The 13,131-nt window shown below is 44.7% G+C and overlaps 1 long non-coding RNA gene across 1 annotated transcript; it reads right to left on the bottom strand.

The window, feature by feature from the left end:
* Positions 1–5,024: 5,024 nt before the first annotated feature.
* LOC135534199 (uncharacterized) lies at positions 5,025–8,244 on the bottom strand. Its single transcript, XR_010454650.1, has 3 exons — positions 8,202–8,244; positions 6,772–6,839; positions 5,025–5,249 (listed from the first exon to the last, which is right to left on the bottom strand). It is a non-coding gene; the product is annotated as an uncharacterized LOC135534199 (long non-coding RNA).
* Between the last annotated feature and the right edge of the window lie 4,887 nt (positions 8,245–13,131).

Below are 13,131 nucleotides of genomic sequence, written 5' to 3'. Positions count from 1 at the left end.
GTGGAATCACTTGTGGCAGCCATGACAGCTGTGAATGAATGTGAATAAGATTCAACCAACCTTGCACAACTCTTAGGGCAACATATCAGAGAGAATAAAGTAGACGGCACACGTCAAACGTATGATTTATGACCCTATGTCAGGATGACGTGTGCATGCCTATATTTGGGCAACCGGTCAGACGGATCACGTGCTTATGCCCATATATGGGCATCCTGTTCCTGTTCTCACGCGTTAGAGGTTGTGCTAATTTATGCATATATCTATTCCTTTGAAGTTGTCATGATGATTGATGTGTAGGGACCTGGTTGAACTGGGGGGGGGGTCTGTCTTTGAACATTTGAAAGAGAATGGCCCCACACCCCCTATTGTATTGCCTTTAGGGTTGTTATCTATGAAGCAGGAATGGCTAGGAGGGGGAGTGTGTTAACTTTTTGGACAAAATTAAAAACTACGGGTTTGGGTCAAATCCAAAGCAATACAACACAGAGTGAAATTCTCTGTATTTTCAAGTAATGTGTTTGCAGCATCATGTTATCGGTATGCTTCTCACCAGCAGGGACTGGGGAGTTTGTCAGGATCAAAATGAATACAAAAAGAGTCAAATCCAGGTAAAAAGTTTGTTTTGTTTGTTTTTTGCATGACAATAACACATTTGAATGCCAAAGACACACTAGAATGGCTTTCCAATAGGTGTTGATTGTTCCTGAGTGGTCCAGTCTCAGTCCTGACTTAAATTTGCTTGAAAATCAGAGACACGGTTAGAATATTACTGTCCATCAAAGATTGACAACCAAATTTACTGAGCTTGAGTCATTTTTACAAAAACAATGGACATACAGTGTATTTGGAAAGTGTTCAGACCCCTTGCCCTTTTCCACATTTTGTTATGTTACAGCCTTATTCTAAAATGGATTAAATTACATGTTTTACAGCCTTACTCTGAACAGGCAGTTAACCCACTGTTCCTAGGCAGTCATTGAAAATAAGAATTTGTTCTTAACTGACTTGCCTAGTAAAATAAAGGTAAAATAAATAAATAAATAAAAAATTTACACAAGTATTCAGACCCTTTGCTATGAGACTCGACATTGAGCTCAGGTGCAACCTTGTTCATCCTTGAGATGTTTCTACAACTTGATTGGAGTCCTCCTGTGGAAAATTCAATTGATTGGACATGATTTGGAAAGGCACACACCTGTCTATATAAGGTCCCACAGTTGACAGTGCATTTCAGAGCAAAAACCAAGCCATGAGGTTGACGGAGTTGTCCGTAGAGCTCCAGAGGCACAGGTCTGGGGAAGGGTACCAAAACATTTCTGCAGCATTGAAGGTACCAAAGAACACACTGACCTCGATCATTCTTAAATGGAAGAAGTTTGGAACCACCAAGACTCTTCCTAGAGCTGGCCGCCCGGGCCAAACTGAGCAACCCTGATGGTCTCTGACAGAGCTCCAGTGTTCCTCTGTGGAAATGGGAGAATCTTCCAGAAGGACAACCATCTCTGCAGCACTTTACTAATCAAGACTTTATGGCAGAGAGGCCAGACAGAAGCCTCTCCTCAGAAAAATGCATGACAGCCTGCTTGGAGTTTGCCAAAAGACACCAAAAGACTCTCAAACCATGAGAAACAAGATTCTCTGGTCTGATGAAACAAAGATTAAACTCTTTGGCCTGAATGCCAAGCGTCACATCTGGAGGAAACCTGGCACCATCCCTACGGTGAAGCATGGTGGTGGCAGTATCATGCTGCGGTGATGTTTTTCAGCGGCAGGGACTGGGAGACGAGTCAGGATCGAGGAACCTCAGACTGGGGGCGAAGGATTAGCTTCCAACAGGACAAAGACCCTAAGCACACAGCCAAGACATCACAGGAGTGGCTTCAGGACAAGTTTATGAATGTCCTTGAGTGGCCCAGCCGCAGCTCAGACTTGAACCCAATCAAACATCTCTGGAGAGACCTGGAAATAGTTGTGCAGCGATGCTCCTCATCTAACCTGACAGGGCTTGAGAGGATCTGCAGAGAAGAATGGGAGTAACTCCCCAAATACAGGTGCGCCAAGCGTCATACCCAAGAAGACTTTGAGGATATATTTGGGTCAAAGGTGCTTCAACAAAGTACTAAGTAAAGGGTCTGAATACTTATGTAAATGTGAGTCACTTTTTTATTTTCTATACATTTAATCAAATTTATAAAAACCTGTTTTTGCTTTGTCATTATGGAGTATCGTTTTAGAGCAAGGCTGTAACGTAACAAAATGTGGAAAAAGTCATGGGGTCTGAATACTTTCCTGTATGCTCTGTATGGGGCAGCAGGGTAGCCTAGTGGTTAGAGGGAGGGGCGGCAGGGTCGCCTAGTGGTTAGAGTGGAGGGGCAGCAGGGTAGACTAGTGGTTAGAGTGGAGGGGCAGCAGGGTAGCCTAGTGGTTAGAGTGGAGGGGCGGCAGGTTAGCCTAGTGGTTAGAGTGGAGGGGCGGCAGGGTAGCCTAGTGGTTAGAGTGGAGGGGCAGCAGGGTAGCCTAGTGGTTAGAGTGGAGGGGCAGCAGGGTAGACTAGTGGTTAGAGTGGAGGGGCAGCAGGGTAGCCTAGTGGTTAGAGTGGAGGGGCGGCAGGTTAGCCTAGTGGTTAGAGTGGAGGGGCGGCAGGGTCGCCTAGTGGTTAGAGTGGAGGGCGGCAGGGTCGCCTAGTGGTTAGAGTGGAGGGGCGGCAGGGTAGCCTAGTGGTTAGAGTGGAGGGGCGGCAGGGTAGCCTAGTGGTTAGAGTGGAGGGGCGGCAGGGTAGCCTAGTGGTTAGAGTGGAGGGGCGGCAGGGTAGCCTAGTGGTTAGAGTGGAGGGGCAGCAGGGTAGCCTAGTGGTTAGAGTGGAGGGGCAGCAGGGTAGCCTAGTGGTTAGAGTGGAGGGGCGGCAGGGTAGCCTAGTGGTTAGAGCGGAGGGGCGGCAGGGTAGCCTAGTGGTTAGAGTGGAGGGGTGGCAGGGTAGCCTAGTGGTTAGAGTGGAGGGGCAGCAGGGTAGCCTAGTGGTTAGAGTGGAGGGGCGGCAGGGTAGCCTAGTGGTTAGAGTGGAGGGGCGGCAGGGTAGCCTAGTGGTTAGAGTGGAGGGGCGGCAGGGTAGCCTAGTGGTTAGAGTGGAGGGGCAGCAGGGTAGCCTAGTGGTTAGAGTGGAGGGGCGGCAGGGTAGCCTAGTGGTTAGAGTGGAGGGGCGGCAGGGTAGCCTAGTGGTTAGAGTGGAGGGGCGGCAGGGTAGCCTAGTGGTTAGAGTGGAGGGGCAGCAGGGTAGCCTAGTGGTTAGAGTGGAGGGGCGGCAGGGTAGCCTAGTGGTTAGAGGGAGGGGCGGCAGGGTAGCCTAGTGGTTAGAGGGAGGGCGGCAGGGTAGCCTAGTGGTTAGAGTGGAGGGGCGGCAGGTTAGCCTAGTGGTTAGAGTGGAGGGGTTGCAGGGTAGCCTAGTGGTTAGAGTGGAGGGGCGGCAGGGTAGCCTAGTGGTTAGAGTGGAGGGGCAGCAGGGTAGCCTAGTGGTTAGAGTGGAGGGGCGGCAGGGTAGCCTAGTGGTTAGAGTGGTGGGGCGGCAGGGTAGCCTAGTGGTTAGAGTGGAGGGGCAGCAGGGTAGCCTAGTGGTTAGAGTGGAGGGGCAGCAGGGTAGCCTAGTGGTTAGAGTGGAGGGGCGGCAGGGTAGCCTAGTGGTTAGAGTGGAGGGGCGGCAGGGTAGCCTAGTGGTTAGAGTGGAGGGGCAGCAGGGTAGCCTAGTGGTTAGAGTGGAGGGGCGGCAGGTTAGCCTAGTGGTTAGAGTGGAGGGGCGGCAGGGTAGCCTAGTGGTTAGAGTGGAGGGGCAGCAGGGTAGCCTAGTGGTTAGAGGGAGGGGCGGCAGGGTAGCCTAGTGGTTAGAGTGGAGGGGCGGCAGGGTAGCCTAGTGGTTAGAGTGGAGGGGCAGCAGGGTAGCCTAGTGGTTAGAGTGGAGGGGCGGCAGGTTAGCCTAGTGGTTAGAGTGGAGGGGCAGCAGGGTAGCCTAGTGGTTAGAGTGGAGGGGTTGCAGGGTAGCCTAGTGGTTAGAGTGGAGGGGCGGCAGGGTAGCCTAGTGGTTAGAGTGGAGGGACGGCAGGTAGCCTAGTGGTTAGAGTGGAGGGGCGGCAGGGTAGCCTAGTGGTTAGAGTGGAGGGGCGGCAGGGTCGCCTAGTGGTTAGAGCGGAGGGGCGGCAGGGTAGCCTAGTGGTTAGAGTGGAGGGGTTGCAGGGTAGCCTAGTGGTTAGAGTGGAGGGGCGGCAGGGTAGCCTAGTGGTTAGAGTGGAGGGGCGGCAGGGTAGCCTAGTGGTTAGAGTGGAGGGGCGGCAGGGTAGCCTAGTGGTTAGAGTGGAGGGGCGGCAGGGTAGCCTAGTGGTTAGAGTGGAGGGGCGGCAGGGTAGCCTAGTGGTTAGAGTGGAGGTGCGGCAGGGTAGCCTAGTGGTTAGAGTGGAGGGGCGGCAGGGTCGCCTAGTGGTTAGAGTGGAGGGGCGGCAGGGTAGACTAGTGGTTAGAGCGTTGCACTAGTAACCGGAAGGTTGCAAGTTCAAACCCCCGAGCTGACAAGGTAAAATTCTGTCATTCTGCCCCTGAACAGGCAGTTAACCCACTGTTCCTAAGCCGTCATTGAAAATAAGAATTTGTTCTTAACTGACTCGCCTGGTTAAATAAAGGTGTAAAAAAATGTTGGTAGTATAATATTATAAAAAATGATTCACCGCTGTCATGGCTGCCAAAGGTGCATCCACCAAGTATTAACTCTGGGGGGTGAAGACACACGCAATCAAGGCGTCTTCAGGTTAATTTTTATTATTTAACTCATTTTGAACATTTTCCGTAAAAAAAATGTCACTTTGAAAATGTGGAGTAGGTTGTGTAGCCCTGTAGGGGAAAAAAAATCAAATGTAATCCCTTTTTAAATGTAATCCCGTTTGAAATGTAATCCCCTTTTAAATATAATCCCTTTTGAAATGTAATCCCTTTTGAAATGTAATCCCTTTTGAAATGTAATCCTTTTGAAATGTAATCTTAAAACTGTGCAAGGGGCGTGTAGACTTTCACTAGGCACTGTAAATATACAAAATAAAAACATTACAAAGCATATAGTCTGCATTCCAAATGGCACCCTATTCCCCATATAGTGAACGACCCAGGGAATACGGTCCCATTAGGGACTCACATATTATTTCTGGTTTCGACATACCTGCCATGGTTGAAATCCCAAGGATCACACCTATGGACAACTCAATCTGCGTGCCCTAAAAACAAAACACACAAACACCCTCATCAATTCTCTGTTGTTATTTGTTAAGGCCATGTGGGAAAACCCAACACGTGATCACATATATTCATATAGTGTGTGTTTCATGCTGTAATGAAAAACCACCGCTGAAAGCTAAAGCTTTTGTATTCAACTTCAATGAGTCATTTTTTGTCCCTCAGAATGACAGTCTTTGAATGAGGTTAAGTGAGTTAGATGTGGATAAAAGAGTCTGCTTTTTGTGGCCAAAAAAAATAAATGTCAATGTTTTGAAAAGCTAAAATAGAATTGACCAACTCTCGAGTTACAGAAAATGACAGATACCAGATTCTCACTTCAACGTTAATGAAACAGATATCTACCACATATTACTGTAGAATCTATCTAATATTACTGTAAAACTAGTATGGATAGAGGTCTACCACATATTACTGTAGAATATATCTAATATTACTGTAAAACTAGTATGGATAGAGGTCTACCACATATTACTGAATAACATATATAGTATTATGGTAATACTAGTATGGATAGAGGGCTAACACATATTACTGTATTATATATCTAATATTACTGTAAAACTAGTATGGATAGAGATCTACCACATATTACTGTATAATATATCTAATATTACTGTAAAACTAGTATGGATAGAGGTCTACCACATATTACTGTAGAATATATCTAATATTACTGTAAAACTAGCATGGATAGAGATCTACCACATATTACTGTAATATTAGTATGAATAGAGGTCTACCACATATTACTGTAGAATCTATCTAATATCACTGTAAAACTAGTATGGATAGAGGGCTACCACATATTACTGTAGAATATATCTAGTATTACTGTAATACTAGTATAAATAGAGGTCTACCACATATTACTGAATAACATATATAGTATTACGGTAATACTAGTATGGATAGAGGGCTACCACATATTACTGTATTATATATATAATATTACTGTAATACTAGTATGTATAGAGGTCTACCACATATTATTGTATAATCTATCTAGTATTACTCTAATACTAGTATGGATAGAGGTCTACCACATATTACTGTATAATCTATCTAGTATTACTGTAATACTAGTATGGATAGAGGTCTACCACATATTACTGTATAATCTATCTAATATTACTGTAAAACTAGTATGGATAGAGGTCTACCACATATTACTGTATAATATATCTAGTATTACCGTAATACTAGTATGGATAGAGGGCTACAGCATATATATATTACTGTAATACTATCTAGTATTACGGTAATACTAGTATGATAGAGGTCTACCACATATTACTGTAATACTAGTATGGATAGAGGTCTACCACATATTACTGTATAATATATCTAGTATTACCGTAATACTAGTGTGGATAGAGGGCTACAGCATATATATTACCGTAGAATCTATCTAGTATTACGGTAATACTAGTATGATAGAAGGTCTACCACAGAGACTCAGATCTAAACGTGATATTAATTTGATAAAGTGGTGTAACTTACAGCTACAATCATGATGGCATTGTCCAGGAAACCAAACCCTACAAAAGGAATGGCGTTGTGTAGAAGAACTGCAAAAGAAGGAACACACACACACACACACACACACCATCCCATTTATCATCACACACACACACACACACACACACACACACACACACACACACACACACACACACACACACACACACACACACACACACACACACACACACACACATCCCATTTAACATCCCACACATGTACTGGCAACTTGAAGAAGTGATGAGACACAGTGAACCTGGACGAACATTTGGCCGTTACAATCGGGGAAGAAAAGTGAGATCTACATAACTTGGCCCTCTGTCGTCAGTCCTACTTCTGGCCAAATGTTCTCTGGTACGACACCAAAACAGGGAGGTGCTGTAAAAACATTGGCCGTCTGATTCAACTAATCAAAAGCAAAGGAATGTGTCTTGAACCTGAATGAACTCATTCTAACTCCTATTGGCCATCAATGTGGAATTCTTTTCCACTCTGGTCATCAACCCGGGTATACTGCATGATAGTCATCAGTTTAGCCCTGGTGAATATGTGGGCTGGGAATGTGTCTGTGAGCACAGTGACAGGGAGGAAACAAATCCTCCAGCATTCTCCACTGTTTCATATTTGAATCCTCCAGGGTTCCCCACTGTTTCATATATGACACCTCTCTCTTTTCAAAGACACCTCTCTCTTTTCAAAGACACCTCTCTCTTTTCAAAGACATCTCTCTCTTTTCAAAGACACCTCTCTCTGTTCAAAGACACCTCTCTCTTTTCAAAGACATCTCTCTCTTTTCAAAGACACATCTCTCTTTTCAAAGACATCTCTCTCTTTTCAAAGACACCTCTCTCTTTTCAAAGACACCTCTCTCTTTTCAAATACATCTCTCTTTTCAAAGACACCTCTCTCTTTTCAAAGACATCTCTCTTTTTCAAAGACACCTCTCTCTTTTCAAAGACACCTCTCTCTGTTCAGACATCTCTCTCTTTTCAAAGACACCTCTCTCTGTTCAAAGACACCTCTCTCTGTTCAAAGACACCTCTCTCTGTTCAAAGACACCTCTCTCTTTTCAAAGACACCTCTCTCTTTCAAAGACACCTCTCTCTTTTCAAAGACACCTCTCTCTGTTCAAAGACACCTCTCTCTGTTCAAAGACACCTCTCTCTCTTTTCAAAGACACCTCTCTCTTTTCAAAGACATCTCTCTCTGTTCAAAGACACCTCTCTCTGTTCAAAGACACCTCTCTCTGTTCAAAGACACCTCTCTCTGTTCAAAGACACCTCTCTCTGTTCAAAGACACCTCTCTCTGTTCAAAGACACCTCTCTCTGTTCAAAGACACCTCTCTCTTTTCAAAGACACCTCTCTCTTTTCAAAGACACCTCTCTCTCTCTTTTTCTTCCTGTCTTACCGTATCTCAGCTGAGCCGATGTGGGAGGGGCGATGACCATTTCTCCTGAAGAAGGAAGAAAAAGAAAACATGCATTACTATGGAGAAGAAGACAGTCCTGTCTGGAAGGACATGTCATTACTATGGAGAAGGAGTCAGTCCTGTCTGGAAGGACATGTCATTACTATGGAGAAGGAGTCAGTCCTGTCTGGAAGGACATGTCATTACTATGGAGAAGGAGTCAGTCCTGTCTGGAAGGACATGTCATTACTATGGAGAAGGAGTCAGTACTGTCTGGAAGGACATGTCATTACTATGGAGAAGGAGTCAGTCCTGTCTGGAAGGACATGTCATTACTATGGAGAAGGAGTCAGTACTGTCTGGAAGGACATGTCATTACTATGGAGAAGGAGTCAGTCCTGTCTGGAAGGACATGTCATTACTATGGAGAAGGAGTCAGTCCAGGACAGAGCAGGGATGGAGCCTGGCAGAGGAGCAGAGAGACAGAAAGACAGAGGAACAGAGAGACAGAGGAGGAGAGGGACAGAGAGACAGAGGAGGAGAGGGACAGAGAGACAGAGGAGGAGAGGGACAGAGAGACAGAGGAGCAGAGCGACAGAGAGAGAGAGAGGAGGAGAGGGACAGAAAGACAGAGGGACAGACGTGTCCCAGGCCGGCGGGACAGGGATAATAGGGGGACTGTCATTGTGTCCCAAATGGCACCCTATCCCTATTAAGTGCCCTACTTTTCACCAGGGCCCATAGGGAAGAGGGAGCCGTTTGGGACTGAACTAGTGGAATTACATTGAAATCCCATTCTTAACACATTCAAACACACAACGGTGAGTATTAATGGTGTGTGAAACGGCCAGTAGGGTAATGCCATGCTCTGCAACCAGGACCCACAGGACGACTACCCAGCGTCCCAAATGGCTCCCAAGTCCCCATATAGTGCACTACTGCAGACCAGGGCCCATAGGACTCTGGTTAAAAGTAGTGCACTATATAGGGAGTAGGGTGCCATTTTGGGCGCAGGCCACGTCTACCAGCCTACAGATGAAGTCTGTCTGCCTTTCAAAATAGTGTCTGACACTATGAGCACAAATACTCAGCATTCAATTATCTCTATGCCCTTAAGAGTCTGAGAGTAGGATCTTAATTTGATCACAGTGATGCAGGAGAACGTTCCTGAAATGAAGGACGTTAAAAAAAAAAAAAAAAAAAAAGTGAATTTGAGGTTTTAAAAAAGTCTTCTAAAGTTTGTAATTTCCACTTTGAAATGACGAAAAACTTTATTTCGGACCCTTGTGAAAAATGTATCAACATTTACAACAATGTCAATGAGTTATAATCCACATAATAATCATTTCCCCACATCCTCAATAACATCTGTTAGAATGTGCATGTGACCAATACAATTCCATTTGATTATAACTCACATTTGCTGTTGCCGCAGGACTATTTTCCTGCTGTAGCAAACTGGCTCAAATTAAGATCCTACATCTGTAATCTGTATCTCAAATGAATGTCTATGTAGGGTTTATTCATGCCTATGTAGGGTTTATTCATGCCTATGTAGGGTTTATTCATGCCTATGTAGGGTTTATTCATGCCTATGTAGGGTTATTCATGTCTACGTAGGGTTTATTCATGTCTACGTAGGGTTTATTCATGCCTATGTAGTGTTTATTCATGTCTACGTAGGGTTTATTCATGCCTATGTAGGGTTTATTCATGCCTATGTAGGGTTTATTCATGCCTATGTAGGGTTTATTCATGTCTATGTAGGGTTTATTCATGCCTATGTAGTGTTTATTCATGTCTATACCTCTGAGGCTAAATGTTAGTTTAGTGAAGGGTGTATTAATGTCTATGTAGGGTGTATTAATGTCTATGTAGGGTGTATTCATGTCTATGTAGGGTGTATTAATGTCTATGTAGGGTGTATTCATGTCTATGTAGGGTGTATTCATGTCTATGTCGGGTGTATTCATGTCTATGCCTTTGAGGCTAAATGTAAGTTTAGTGAAGGTTTCTCAGAAATGTAAAACACTAGTCGGTGGGTTAGTCGGTGGGTAGGCGGGGCTAACTAGTTGCTGCCTGTTAGTTGGTTAGTTCGGACTATAGACTGGCACCCTATTCCCTATGTAGTACACTACCTCTACTTAAACAGTGAGTGGTTAGTTGGGACTATAGACTGGCACCCTATTCCCTATGTAGTACACTACCTCTACTTAAACAGTGAGTGGTTAGTTGGGACTATAGACTGGCACCCTATTCCCTATGTAGTACACTACCTCTACTTAAACAGTGAGTGGTTAGTTGGGACTATAGCCTGGCACCCTATTCCTTATGTAGTACACTACCTCTACTTAAACAGTGAGTGGTTAGTTGGGACTATAGACTGGCACCCTATTCCCTATGTAGTACACTACCTCTACTTAAACAGTGAGTGGTTAGTTCGGACTATAGACTGGCACCCTATTCCCTATGTAGTACACTACCTCTACTTAAACAGTGAGTGGTTAGTTCGGACTATAGACTGGCACCCTATTCCCTATGTAGTACACTACCTCTACTTAAACAGTGAGTGGTTAGTAGGATCCATAGCCTGGCACCCTATTCCCTATGTAGTACACTACCTCTACTTAAACAGTGAGTGGTTGGTTGGGACTATAGCCTGGCACCCTATTCCCTATGTAGTACACTACCTCTACTTAAACAGTGAGTGGTTAGTAGGATCCATAGCCTGGCACCCTATTCCCTATGTAGTACACTACCTCTACTTAAACAGTGAGTGGTTAGTTGGGACTATAGCCTGGCACCCTATTCCCTATGTAGTACACTACCTCTACTTAAACAGTGAGTGGTTAGTTGGGACTATAGCCTGGCACCCTATTCCCTATGTAGTACACTACCTCTACTTAAACAGTGAGTGGTTAGTAGGATCCATAGCCTGGCACCCTATTCCCTATGTAGTACACTAACTCTACTTAAACAGTGAGTGGTTAGTTGGGACTATAGCCTGGCACCCTATTACCTATGTAGTACACTACCTCTACTTAAACAGTGAGTGGTTAGTTGGGGGCCATAGCCTGAATAATGGCTGCACAACGTTCATCTCATATCAGGGAACTGCTACACCTTGTCTCCAAATTAGACATTAAATCATTTTCACTTCTGTATTGTAATCCGAAACAATCTGTACCATTTGTTTTCCAAACCTTTTGTTTTCCAAACCTTTTGTTTTCCAAACCTTTTGTTTGCCACACCTTTTGTTTTTCACAACCGTAATGAGTCCATGGCTCCTAAATCAACAGTTGGCCAGAAGGCGTTTAAAAGCGTTTAAACCTAACGTTCTCATTTGAAATGATCCTGTGATATTTCTCTACCACATTCCTCACTCTCCTGCTCTGGCCTTCGTTAGAAACAACAGTTTCACTTCTCAGTAATACCTCAACCGACTTCGTGTCTGTCCCAAATACCACCCTATTCCCTATGTAGTGCACTACTTTTGACAAAGGACAATAGCACAAGTAGTGTACTACATAGGGAATAGGGTGCCAGTGGTGCTATAGGTCCTATCGCAGATCTCAGCTTCAAAGAGGATGAAAACTCCCAGTACTCTCCAATCCAGACAGGCAAGACAGATGGGTATTCTGCCCTAGAAAGCAACAACAAAAAAGCAGTAACTGCTCATTTGGTCGAAAATGAGTTAATGTCATTTTTTTTCCCCCTACATTAAATACATGCTTAATCATTTGGACAAGTATCCTGCCTCTGTTGTATTGTGTTCAGGGGAAAATGTGGGTCATGTTAGACAGTAACTGTATAAAGTTATGGGGAAACCAGGGTAAATCCAAAAGGGTTGTTTTCTCAGTTCCACACTATGAGCAGATACTGCCTGTTTGGTGGTAGGACAGTATTGTCTGTTTCCTTTAGATTAAAACAACAAATGGCCAATAAGGAATAAGTGCTCTATTTCAATCCGTATCGCGTAAATTCAGCGACAACGTGATTGGGAATTTAAAAGGCAAATGTTCCTTCACGTTAGCGAACACTGCATTCACAGTTAAACACTTCGGCTCAACTCCGTAAATAACCTTTACATTTCTCTGGCGGGATCTGTCAGCCCTAATTCTTGGATACGCAGCAGAGCGACCTCTTTCAGAGCTCATTTTTACATCAGGCTACACGCAGGACAGAAAACGAAAGCCCAAAATGGCCCCCAGAATCCTTACTACCAGTGCCCTGTTTAACAGAATAGAGGGCCATTGTAGATGCAACGTATGTTACAGAGACACTAGTTTAGAGAGACTAAAGTTCATCCAGTTAACCATTCAAGGAAATACCCCCTTTTATGATGTCATTATTCCCACGTAGATCCTAGTGGAATAAACAGCCTTTGTGATGTCACGGTAAACTTCATTGTCACCTCCTGAACGTCCTGTGAACCAGCCACTGTTTCTGGCAGCAGGAGGCAAACAACAACAGCAGCCAATCAGGAAGATTATATTTATACAGGAGTCAGAAAGGAAAAGAGGCAGGTTGGAGATAGTGAAACAGGGCAGGTTGGAGATAGTGAAACAGGGCAGGTTGGAGATAGTGAAACAGGTAGGTTGGAGATAGTGAAACAGGTAGGTTGGAGATAGTGAAACAGGGCAGGTTGGAGATAGTGAAACAGGGCAGGTTGGAGATAGTGAAACAGGTAGGTTGGAGATAGTGAAACAGGGCAGGTTGGAGATAGTGAAACAGGGCAGGTTGGAGATAGTGAAACAGGCCGACTGAAGATAGTGAAACAGGCAGGTTGGAGATAGTGAAACAGGCAGGTTGGAGATAGTGAAACAGGGCAGGTTGGAGATAGTGAAACAGGCAGGTTGGAGATAGTGAAACAGGCAGGTTGGAGATAGTGAAACAGGGCAGGTTGGAGATAGTGAAACAGGCAGGTTGG

This window comes from Oncorhynchus masou, unplaced genomic scaffold (assembly GCF_036934945.1).
Source record: "Oncorhynchus masou masou isolate Uvic2021 unplaced genomic scaffold, UVic_Omas_1.1 unplaced_scaffold_3121, whole genome shotgun sequence".
Classification (NCBI taxonomy): domain Eukaryota; kingdom Metazoa; phylum Chordata; class Actinopteri; order Salmoniformes; family Salmonidae; genus Oncorhynchus; species Oncorhynchus masou.
Note: the sequence above shows the minus strand (reverse complement) of the source record. Positions and strands in the feature narration are given on the sequence as shown.